Genomic DNA, 13066 nt, shown 5'->3' with positions numbered 1-13066 from the left:
GGAGCCGGAAGATGTAGGAGGGGTTCTAAATGAATTTTTTGCATCTGTTTTCACTATGGAGAAGGACGACGTAGACAGAGAAATACGACAGGGGGACTGTGATCTTCTCGAACATATTAACATCGAGCGGGAGGAGGTATTGGCGGTTTTAGCAGGCCTAAAAATGGATAAATCCCCAGGCCCGGACGAAATGTATCCCAGGCTACTCTGTGAGGCAAAGGAGGAGATAGCGGGGGCTCTAACACATATATTCAGAACCTCTCTGGCCACAGGGGATGTGCCAGAGGACTGGAGAACCGCTAATGTAGTACCATTATTCAAGAAGGGGAGTAGGGAAAAACCGGGGAACTACAGGCCAGTGAGCCTAACATCAGTGGTAGGAAAATTATTGGAAAAAATTCTGAAGGACAAAATTAGTCTCCACTTGGAGAAGCAAGGATTAATCAGGGATAGTCAACATGGCTTTGTCAAGGGAAGATCATGTCTGACTAATTTGATTGAATTTTTTGAGGGGGTGACTTGGCGTGTGGATGAGGGTAACGCAGTGGATGTGGTATACATGGATTTCAGTAAGGCCTTCGATAAAGTCCCCCACAGGAGACTGGTCAAGAAGGTACGAGCCTATGGAATCCAGGGTGCCTTGGCACTTTGGATACAAAACTGGCTTAGTGGCAGAAGGCAGAGGGTGATGGTCGAAGGTTGTTTTTGTGACTGGAAGCCAGTGGCCAGTGGGGTACCACAGGGATCTGTGCTGGGGCCCTTGCTGTTTGTGGTCCACATTAACGACTTGGATATGAATGTAAAAGGTATGATCAGTAAGTTCGCTGTTGATACAAAAATTGGTAGGGTGGTAAATAGCGAGGAGGATAGCCTCAGTCTGCAGGACGATATAGATGGGTTGGTCAGATGGGCGGAACAGTGGCAAATGGAATTTAACCCGGAAAAGTGCGAGGTGATGCACTTTGGAGGGACTAACAAGGCAAGGGACTACACAATGAATGGGAGGACCCTAGGCAAGACGGAGGGTCAGAGGGATCTTGGTGTGCAAGTTCACAGATCCCTGAAGGCGGCGGAACAGGTAGATAAAGTGGTAAAGAAGGCATATGGGATACTTGCCTTTATTAGCCGAGGCATAGAATATAAGAGCAAGGAGGTTATGATGGAGCTGTATAAAACACTGGCTAGGCCACAGCTGGAGTACTGTGTGCAGTTCTGGTCGCCGCACTACAGGAAGGATGTGATCGCTTTGGAGAGGGTGCAGAGGAGATTCACCAGGATGTTACCAGGGCTGGAGCGCTTCAGCTATGAAGAGAGACTGGGAAGATTGGGTTTGTTTTCCTTGGAGCAGAGGAGGCTGAGGGGGGACATGATTGAGGTGTACAAAATTATGAGGGGCATAGATAGGATGGATACGAAGGAGCTTTTTCCCTTCGTTGAGGGTTCTATAACAAGGGGGCATAGATTCAAGGTAAAAGGCGGGAGGTTTAGAGGGGATTTGAGAAAGAACTTTTTCACCCAGAGGGTGGTTGGAGTCTGGAACTCACTGCCTGAGAGGGTTGTGGAGGCAGGAACCCTCACAACATTCAAGAAGCATTTGGATGAGCACTTGAAATGCCATAGCATACAAGGCTACGGACCAAATGCTGGAATATGGGATTAGATTAGACTGGGCTTGATGGCCGGCGCGGACACGATGGGCCGAAGGGCCTCTATCCGTGCTGTATAACTCTATGACTCTACTCTCTATGACTCTTGGAGTATTGTGCACAGTTGTGATCTCCATTAATAACAAGGGTTTAAAGGCACTGGAGTGAGTGCAAAAGAGATTTACAATGATGATACCAGAACTGAGAGGATATACTTATCAGGAGGGGCTGAACAGGCTGGGACTCTTTTCTCTCCTTTTTTTCACTTGTGGTTCAGTGGGGGTACAAAACTAGTGGTCATAAATATAAGATAATGACAAACAAATCCAATAAGCAGTTCAGGAGAAACGGAGTTACCCAGGGACTGGTTACAATGTAGAGCTCGCTACCACAAGGAATAGTTGAGGCGAATAGAATAGATGCATTTAAGCGGAAGTTAACTAAGTAAAAGAGGGAGAAAGGAATGGAAGAATATGCTGATCGGGTGAGATGAAGTCGAATGGGAGGAGTCTCGTGTGGAGCATAAACACCGGCATAGACCAGTTGGGCCGAATGGCCTATTTGTGAGCTGTAAATTCTATGTATTTCTATGTAACCCGAGTTTAGGAATTTTTAAATTGAGGCTTCGCTCGACCGGGGGCCAATGTCAGTCAGCAAGCAGAGGGGTGATGGGTGAACGGGACTTGCTGCGAGTTTGGATGCGGGCAGCTGAGTTTTGGATGAGCTCAAGTTTATGGAGGGTGGTGGGTGGGAGACCAGCCAGTAGAGCATTGGAATAGTCGAGACTGGAGGTAACAAAACCATGAGTCAGGATTTCAGCAGAAGATGGGCTGAGGCTGGGGCAGAGACGGGCAATGTTCGGGAGGTGGAAGTCGGCGATCTTGGTGATGGAGAGGATATGGGGTCAGAAGCTCAGCTCAGGGTCAAATAGAACGCCTACTGGTCCGGTTCAGCCTCAGACTGTGACCAGGGAGGGGGATGGAATCAGTAGCGAATGAACGGAATTTGTGATAGGGGCTGAAGACAATGGCTTCAGTCTTTCTAATGTTTAAACGGACGAAATTTCTGCTCATCCAGGACTGGACGTTGGATTCGCAGTGAAGGGGTCGAGAGAGGCGGTGGTGAGAAACAGCTGGGTGTCAGTTCCATGTGGAATCTGACTTTGTGTTTTCGGATGATGTCACCGAGGGGAAGCTTGAATATGTGAAATGGGAGGAGGTCAAGGATTGTTCCTTGTGGGACACCAGAGATAACGGTGTGTGGGCGGGAAGATGAATCATTGCAGGAGATTCCCTGGCTAATCCTGAATTGATAGGAATGGAAGCAGGCGAGGGCAGTCCCACCCAGTTGGACAACGGACGAGAGGCGTTGGAGGTGGATGGTGTGGACACCCGTGTCAAAGGCTGCAGACAGGCCAAGAAGGAAGAGGAGGGATAGTTTTCCACGGTCAGTCACATGGGATTTCATTTGTGACTTTGATTCGGGACGTCTCAGTTCTGTTGCAGCGGTGGAAACCTGATTGGAGAGGTCGCTGATGCATTTGCAGGAAAGATGGGCACAGATTTTGGAAACGACAACACGTTCAAGGAGAGGAAAGGGAGGTTGGAGATGGGGGCGGTAATTTACAAGGACCGAGGGATCATGGATTTCTTTTTGAGGATGGCGTGATGACGGCAGATTTGAAGAGGAGACGAGAGAGAACCGTGAATAAAAGGGTTAACTTTCCCCCTTTGGACATTACATTTGGACATTGTAAGTTTAAACTGCAAAGGCAGCAATGTGCAGAAACTTTGAGAAGCTTCGGTTTTCAACAACAACTGATCTGAATGAAAGCAACGATGAGTAGAAGCTTCGAAAAGCTTCGAACTGGCTTTTGGTTCTCAAAACAACTAAGAACCTTAACAGATAACAACTTGGAAAAAACAATGCTGAAACAGTTCGAAACCCTTGGGAAAGACAATTCAAGTTACTTGTTCACAGGTAACAGGAGTTTTAAGATCTGCTGGTTATAGTTAATGACACTGATCTGTGGAAACCAGCGCTGACAGATAGGTCACCAATACACTCTGTAATATTGGACAATATCCAATAATGATTCAGCTCCAGGCAGCTGTCTTACTCGATGAACACATATTTCTGATCCGATACTAGGGTTCAGTGCAGAGAGTAGACGGCAAACTGTTCAATAAAGAGAATCGTCCACCAACATTCCTTGTGTACGAGACTCAAATAACAGGCAAATCCTAAAAAATGACCATCAGTTGAAGAAAGTCATAAAAAGAACAGACTGTTCATTGGACTGGGACCAATGAATCGGCAACTGTTCACAAGTTAAATGAAGGAAACAAGGTGCATTTCCAGACACTGAACAAGAGGATTACACTGAATATAATTAATAACCGGGTCTAAAGGACAAGGACAGTAAATACAGTTTAATATGGTTTACAGAATTAATTGCTGAAATAATGACTTACCAGGAACACCAACAGCAGCGAGGAGCGGATAGTAAATCTTTTGTACATCAATAATTGCCCACAGAATCCGAAGCTGAGTTGGAATATACCAGAACATGACTTCATTATCTCTGAGATCCAATGATCACTGTTTGTACTGGAGGCAAAGCTGCATCAAACACTCTGCTGTGACGCCTTGAAAACAGTCCCTATTTATGGCCCAGAGGGAACTCTCCAGTGAGACAATTAAACGACACATTGGCATTAATTAAGGTCAGTGAACAAACAGGTTCGGTTAATCCCTTAACACCATCACTCCATATTGAAAATTACAGGTAAACAAGCATTTTACTGATGTGGAGTGAAGCTACCGAAAGTTCTGAATATTACTGAAAGAAAATGACGTAAAAAAGAAAATATGAATCCCGCAGTCTTACAGTGCTGATGTGAAGAGAGAGCAGCTTCACTGACAGAGTTCAGATTATTTCTGTGATTTGAATTCAGCCGGCAATTTCAGAATGTTTCAAATACGTTTTCTGGGGTGGAGTTAACAAAAGTGCAAAAGACAACAAGGATAGATTGAAGCAGATCAAGTAATGGTCAGTAAGGAGACATGGGGGCTGATAATATAATGGTCAGTAAGGATACATGGGGACTGATAATACAATGGTCAGTAAGGATACATGGGGACTGATAATACAATGGTCAGTAAGGATACATGGGGACTGATAATACAATGGTCAGTAAGGATACATGGGGACTGATAATACAATGGTCAGTTAGGGTACAGGGGGACTGATAATACAATGGTAAGTAAGGGTACACGGGGGCTGATAATATAATGGTCAGTCAGAACACATTTGGTGTGATGATGCAATGTCCTGTACGGATACATGTGGGTGACAACTGAATGTTCCGTGAGGATTCTTGAATCCAGATAATGCAATGATCAGTAAGGAAACACGGGGTTTGCTCATGCAATGGTCAGAAAGAACACATTTGTGTGACAATGTAACGGTCAGTAAGAACACAGCGGAATGATAACACAGCAGTCAGGAAGAACACCTGGGGTTTATCCGACAATGGTCAGTAAGGATACGTGGGGTGTGATACTGCCATGGTCAGTAACTGTAAATGGGGCAGATAATATAATGGTCACTAATAATGTGTAGGGGTGATAATACAACGGTCAGCACGGATACTTGAGATGTGATAATGCAATAGTCGATAAGGATACTGGATACAGATGATACAATGGTCAATTATGATACATGGGGGTTATAATACAATGGGCAGTAAGGATACTTGGGGGCTGATAATGTAATGGTCAGCAAGGAGAGATGGGATTGATAATACAATGGTCAGTAATTATACATGGGGTGTGATAATGCAATGGCAATAAGGATACATCGGTGGTAATAATACAATGATCAGTAAAAATACACGGGGGTGATAACACAATGATCCATAAAAATACACGGGGGTGATAATACACTATTCATTAAGGAAACATTGGGCCCTTAATTCAATAGTCGGTTAGAATACATGGGATCTGACATTTACATGCTCATTTAGGATATTTTAGGCAAATAATGCAATGGTCAGTAAGAAGACATAGGGGCTGATAATGGAGTGGTCTCTAAGAACACATAGTGGTGGTAATACAATGGTCAGTAAAGATAATTCGACACAGATATTACAATTGACAGTACGAATACATGTGAGTGATAATACAATGGTCAGTAAGAAGACACAGGGGCTGATAATGGAGTGCTCTGTAAGAACACATGGTGGTGGTAATACAATGGTCAGTAAAGATAATTGGACACAGATATTACAATTGACAGTACGAATACATGTGAGTGATAATACAATGGTCAGTAAGAATACATGACGGTTCATAATACAATCGTCAGTCAGGATACATGGGATTGATAATACAGTGGTCAGTAATTATACATGGGGGCCGATAATACAGTGGTCAGCAAGTATACATGGGGGCTGATAATTCAATGGTTACCACGGATTCAGGGGGCCTGATAATACAATGGTCAGTAAGGATACATGGGGGCCGATAATACAGTGGTCAGTAAGTATAAATGGGGGCCGATAATACAGTGGTCAGCAAGGACACATGGGGCCCGAAAATACAATGGTCAGTAAGTATACACGGGGGCCGATAATACAATGGTCAGTAAGTAAAGATGGGTGCTGATAATATAATGGTCAGTAAGTATACATGGGGACTGATCATATAATGGTCAGTAAGTATACATGGGGTCTGATATTACAATGGTCAGTAAGGATACATGGGGGTTGATAATATAATGGTCAGTAAGTATACATGGGGACTGATCATATAATGGTCAGTAAGTATACATGGGGACTGATCATATAATGGTCAGTAAGTATACATGGGGTCTGATATTACAATGGTCAGTATGGATACATGGGGGTTGATAATACAATGGTCAGTAAGTATACATGGGGTCTGATATTACAATGGTCAGTAAGGATACATGGGGACTGATAATATATTGGTCAGTAAGTATACATGGGGTCTGATATTACAATGGTCAGTAAGGATACATGGGGGTTGATAATATAATGGTCAGTAAGTATACATGGGGTCTGATATTACAATGGTCAGTAAGGACACATAGGGGCTGATAATACAATGGTTTCTAAGGATGCATGGGCTCTGATAATACGGTAGTTACTAAGGATGCATGGGGCCTGATAATACAATGGTCAGTAAGTATACATGGCTGCTGATAATAAAATCCTCAGTGACTATACATGGGGTCTGATATTACAATGGTTACGAAGGATACATGATGGCTGAAAATACAATTTCCAGTAAGTGTACATGGGGACTGATAATACAATGGTCAGTAAGTGTACATGGGGACTGATAATACAATGGTCAGTAAGGATACATGAGGGCTGATAATACAATGTTCAGTAAGTGTACATGGGGACTGATAATACAATGGTCAGTAAGGATACATGAGGGCTGATAATACAATGTTCAGTAAGTGTACATGGGGACTGATAATACAATGGTCAGTAAGGATACATGAGGGCTGATAATACAATGGCCCGAAAGTAAAGATGGGGATTGATAATACAATGGTCAGTAAGGATACATGTGAGCCGATAATACAATGGTCAGTGTGGATACATGGGGGCTGATACTATAATGGTCAGGAAGTATAAATGGGAGCTGATAATATAATGGTCAGGAAGTATACATGAGGGCTGATAATGCAATGGTCAGTAAGGATACATGGGGCCTCATAATACAATATTTACCAAGGATACATGGGGGCTGATAATATAATGGTTACAAAGGATGCATGTGGCCTGAAAATATAATGGTTACGAAGGATACATGGGGCCTGATAATTCAATGGTCAGTAAGGATGCATGGGGCCTGATAATACAATGGTTACTAAGAATACATGGGGGCCGATAATACAGTGGTCAGTATGTAGAAATGGGGGCCGATAATACAATGGTCAGTAATTATCCACGGGGAGTATTAATACAATGGTCAATAAGTATACAAGGGTGCTGACAATACAATGGCCAGTAGGTATACACGGCGGCTGATAATACAATGGTCAGTAAGTTTACATGGCGGCTGATAATAGAATGGTCAGTAAGTGTACACGGGGGCTGACAATACAATGGCCAGTACGTATACATGGGGGCTGATAATACAATAGTCTTTAAGTACACATGGGAGTGATAATATAATGGTGAGTAAGGATACATGGGAGTGATAATAGAATGGTCCGTACGTATACATTGGGGATAATAATACAATGCTCAGTAAGTATACATGGCGGCTGATCATACAATGGTCAGTAAGGATACATGGGGGTTGATAATACAATGGTCAGTCAGTATCCATGGGGGTTGATAATACAATGGTCAGTCAGTATCCATGGGGGCTGATAATATCATGATCAGTAAGTACATATGAGGGCTGATAATACAATGGTCTTTAAGTATACATGGATGATGATAATAAAATCGTCTTTAAGTATACATGGGAGTGATAATAGAATGGTCAGTAAGTATACATGGCGGCTGATAATACAATGGTCAGTAAGTATACATGGGGGCTGATAATACAATGGTCAATAAGTATACGCGGTGGCTGATCATGCAATGGTCAGTAAGTGTACATGTGGACTGATAATACAATGGTCAGTAACTGTACATGTGGACTGATAATACACTGGTCAGTAAGTGTACACGTGGACTGATAATACAATGGTCAGTAAGGATACATGGGGACTGATAATACAATGGTCAGTGAGGAAGCATGAGGCAGATCTTGCCAGAAATTGTTCGGAGCATCGAATCAACGTTCACCGCCGCTCCTTCGATTTAAATTAACGAAATTCCTTCCGGCGGGCTGTTCGGCGTCGAATTGTTTGAATTGGACCATGAATCCAATCCTGCTCTGTCCCCCGAGCCTCTGAGCAGCGTTGGTTGCCGCGGCTGGAAATGTCTGTGAGAGGAGAAGACACGCCCACAAAATCTGTCAGGAAGTGAAGTCACGCCCACAGCTCCAGATTTCATTGCTCAAAGAGGTGAACAGACCTCAGGGCCTTCTGGGACGTCCTGGGGGGCGACTACGCGCGGGTCCTGGGGGAATTTCTGGCGACCGGGGAGATGCCCCTTTCGTGGCGCAGGGCGGTCGTGGTCCTGCTGCCTAAGAAGGGGGATCTCCGCAACCTTAAAAACTGGCGCCCGGTCTCCCTCCTCAGCACCGATTATAAGGTCTTTGCCAAGGCGATGTCTGCTCGTCTCGGCGCCGTGCTGGACCACATGATCCACCCTGACCAGTCCTACACGGTCCCGGGCCGAAAGATCCAGGATAACATCCACCTGGTCCGGGACCTGATCCACCATTCCCAGAGGGCTGGTCTGTCGGTCGCCTTCCTTTCCTTGGATCAGGAGAAGACGTTCGACAGGGTGGATCACGAGTACCTATTCGGGACTCTGCGCGCTTTCGGGTTCGGGTCGCATTTCGTCGCCCGGATCCGACTTCTGTCTGCCGCCGCTGAGTGTCTGATTAAGGTTAACTGATCCTTGACGGCGCCCCTTCGCTTCGGGAGAGGAGTGCGTCAGGGGTGCCCCATGTCCGGCCAATTATACACCGTCTGCGTGGAGCCTTTCCTGCGCCTCTTGCGAAAGAGGCTGTCGGGACTGGCTCTGCGCGAGCCGGGCGTGGATGTCGTCCTTTCGGCTTACGCCGACGACGTGCTCCTCATGGTCACCGATCCCCTTGACTTGCGGAGGATGCGCGAGTGCCAAGAGGTCTACTCTGCGGCGTCCTCCGCAAGGATCAACTGGGAGAAATGTTCCGGACTCCTGGTGGGTCAATGGCGGGTGGACTCCCTGCCGGAGGAGCTCAGGCCTTTCGCCTGGAGTACCACGCACCTCCGGTACCTGGGAGTCTACCTCGGCCCTGCCGAGGAAGCCTGGCCGGCGAACTGGGAAGAGCTGGAGGCCAAGGTCGCCGCTCGCCTGGCGCGCTGGACAGGACTGCTCCGAGTGCTATCCTACAGGGGTCGTGTGCTGGTCATAAACCAGCTGGTGGCCGCCATGTTGTGGTACCGGTTGGTCACTTTGACCCCCCCCCCCCCGAGTTTGTCGCCAAGATTCAGAAGAAGTTTGTTGACTTCTTCTGGGCCAAAGGGATGCACTGGGTTGCTGCCGCGGTCCTGAGTCTCCCGTTTAGGGAGGGCGGTCAGGGGCTGGTGTGCGTCCGCACCCAGATGGCAACTTTCCGCCTTCGGTCGCTGCAGCGATACCTGTACGCGGAGCGTCCTCTTAGATGGCGTGCGCTGGCGACGTACTTTTTCCGCCAGCTGCACGGCCTGAACTACGACACGCAGCTCCTGTTCGTCTCGCTGCTGGGCGGCCGCACGTCTTTGCGGGAGCTGCCTGTCTTTTACCAGGATCTGCTCAGGGTCTGGAACATGGTCGCCTCCGGCCGGTGCTCTCGCCCGTCAGGGGTAGTGGCCGTCCTGCAGGAGCCGCTGCTCGGGAATCCGTTCCTCCGCGATGTCAGCTTCGGCCGCTCGCGGCTGACGGAGCAGATGGCCGTGGCCGGTCAGGTGACCAGAGTCAGGGACGTCCTGGATGGCGGAGGGTCGGGTTGGTTGGAGCCGTGGGCGCTTGCCGCACGGACGTCCTCGTGGCGTGCCGGGGACGCGGCCGCCGCCATCCGGGCGTTGAAATCGGCGCTCGGCCCTGACTCCACTCGGGGTGTGGAGGCGGCTCAAGCGTGCGGAGCCATCCCGTCCGAACTGACCCCCGTTCGGACGGAATTCCTCATCGGCGCCAGGCCCCGAAACCTCCCTCGGAGGGCCGCGCCTCACAACTTGAGCCGTCTCTCAGAAATACCCTCCGTGCCGTTTCACTCCGCGCGGAGGGATTTCCTGTACGGGCTGCTCCTGCACACTCTCCACTTCCTCGCCCTCGTCTCTCGCCCGGACACGCCCTGGCGTACCATCCTGCCGTCCGGCGGAGACGGGGGTCCCCAGTGGGGGGCTCTCGACTCAGGGATCCTCCCGTGTTCCATCGGGGATCTGGGGTGGAGGGTGGTGCACGGAGCAGTCGCGTGCAACAGGCGTTTACGCCATTTTACGGACTCCCAGGCCGCCTGCAATTTCTGCGGCCTGGATGAGTCCGTGTTTCATTTGTTCACGGGGTGTGGGAGACTGCAGCCCCTGTTTGATTATTTGGAGGGGCTGCTCCTCAGGTTCTGGCTGCACTTCAGTCCCACGCTCCTGATCTTTGGCCGCCCGGTGAGGAGTGGGGCGGGCAGGTCGGTGGACGTCCTCGTGGGCCTGCTCCTGGGCCTGTCCAAGGTGGCCATCCACAGGTCCAGGTTGCGTGCGGCCTGTGGTGGCGGTCGCTCGGACTGTCTGCCTCTCTTCCGCGGAATGCTCCGCGCCCGGGTGGCCCTGGAGATGGAGCACGCGGTGTCTGCCTGAGGCTTTCCGCGACCGGTGGGCACCGCAGGGGCTGGAGAGCATCCTGAACGAGGAAAATAAAATTTTAATTTGATACCTGGTTTCGTTTTATTTGTTTTTTAGTATTTAAGCACACCCTACACCCCCCTTCTTATAAAAGGGGGGCCTAAAAACACAAAACAAAAGGGAAAAAAAAAACTAGAAAAAAAAAGGTTCTGAAAAAAAAAGAGGTGAACAGACTTCTCATTGAAAGTTAGTGTTCTTCATGTAATTGTTAATTCAAAACAAAGTTTTTATAAAAAGCCGAATTTAAATGCATTTTTAAAAAGCAGTGGAAACTTAAATAAACAGTCTTTAAAAAGGAGTGTAAAATAAAATGAACTGTTTTTGAAAAGGCTGTTTTTACACTGAGAAAAATGATGGAACAGCAAAAGATGAATGAGAAGAGGTGAAACAAATGTTGTGATGAAGACCTCAACACACTCCTCAATGAGGTTGAGGTGAGGCTTCGGCGGCTTCTGGGGAACGGAAGTCTCGGGCGGCACAGAAAGTTAGCGTGTTGGTGTGGAAGGAGGTGGCACAGGTTCTGAGCACGAACAGCACCGTGTCACGGAGAGCGGAACAGGGCCGCAAAAAATCAATGATTTAATACAGTCGGCTAGGATATATAGAGAGTTTTAGAAATTCAAAAGTTCAGATTTAAATGAGCTGAGTTTAACTAATGCACAAACACAGGTTGTTTCTGGGTGGTGTGGTCAAGGTTCAATCTAATGGCAACTGTTCGTAAAACTCAGTTACCATTGTGGACGGGCCTCACTAAATGCTTTTGGAGATCTTTTATCCCTACTCCAGAGATTTGAGGAGTTAAATTACAATTAGTGAATTAGACCCTGTCTCCAAACCCCCAACTTATCTCTCTCACACAAACAAGCACAAACTGTTTTTTATTGTTTAATGTCCTGTCGTGTAAAACGGCTTTTCACAATCGTGAGAGGTCGAAGACCGGCGGCGGTTCAGCCTTTATGAGGGAGATGACCGAGCATGAAGAAAGGGCCACTCAGCTGCAGGGCATCACTTCCAGTTTAGTGCCTGGTGTCCGATCAGACACTGGAGCGAGGAAAGGTGAGTTTCACATTCCTCTATTGGCCAGCTGCATGTTTAAAACCTGCGTGTTGTCTGAAGGATGGGAAAAGGAGATTCGAGTCTGACCATGCTCGTGCAGCGTGTGGGCGTCTGTGATGTGACCGATGAACATGCTTCACCAGTGGAACATTTTGTTCTTCCTTCCCACAGGTGCACAGCCGTCTGAGGACACTCGGGCTGCAGAAGGTGGTGAGTCGGCGGCGGCAGAGGGTGATGGTGTTTGTGCTGCAGAGGGTGATGGTGTTTGGGCTGCAGAGGGTGATGGTGTTTGTGCTGCAGAGGGTGATGGTGTTTGTGCTGCAGAGAGTGATGGTGTTTGTGCTGCAGAGAGTGATGGTGTTTGAGCTGCAGAGGGTGATGGTGTTTGTGCTGCAGAGGGTGATGATGTTTGTGCTGCAGAGGGTGATGGTGTTTGGGCTGCAGAGAGTGATGGTGTTTGTGCTGCAGAGGGTGATGGTGTTTGAGCTGCAGAGGGTGATGGTGTTTGTGCTGCAGAGAGTGATGGTGTTTGGGCTGCAGAGAGTGATGGTGTTTGGGCTGCAGAGGGTGATGGTGTTTGGGCTGCAGAGAGTGATGGTGTTTGGGCTGCAGAGGGTGATGGTGTTTGAGCTGCAGAGGGTGATGGTGTTTGTGCTGCAGAGAGTGATGGTGTTTGGGCTGCAGAGGGTGATGGTGTTTGGGCTGCAGAGAGTGATGGTGTTTGTGCTGCAGAGAGTGATGGTGTTTGGGCTGCAGAGTGTGATGGTGTTTGGGCTGCAGAGAGTGATGGTGTTTGTGCTGCAGAGGGTGATGGTGTTTGTGCTGCAGAGAGTGATGGTGTTTG

The sequence above is a fragment of the Heptranchias perlo genome, unplaced genomic scaffold (assembly GCF_035084215.1).
Source record: "Heptranchias perlo isolate sHepPer1 unplaced genomic scaffold, sHepPer1.hap1 HAP1_SCAFFOLD_56, whole genome shotgun sequence".
Lineage (NCBI taxonomy): Eukaryota > Metazoa > Chordata > Chondrichthyes > Hexanchiformes > Hexanchidae > Heptranchias > Heptranchias perlo.
The sequence above is the reverse complement of the archived record's forward strand: the minus strand, read 5'-3'. Positions refer to the sequence as shown.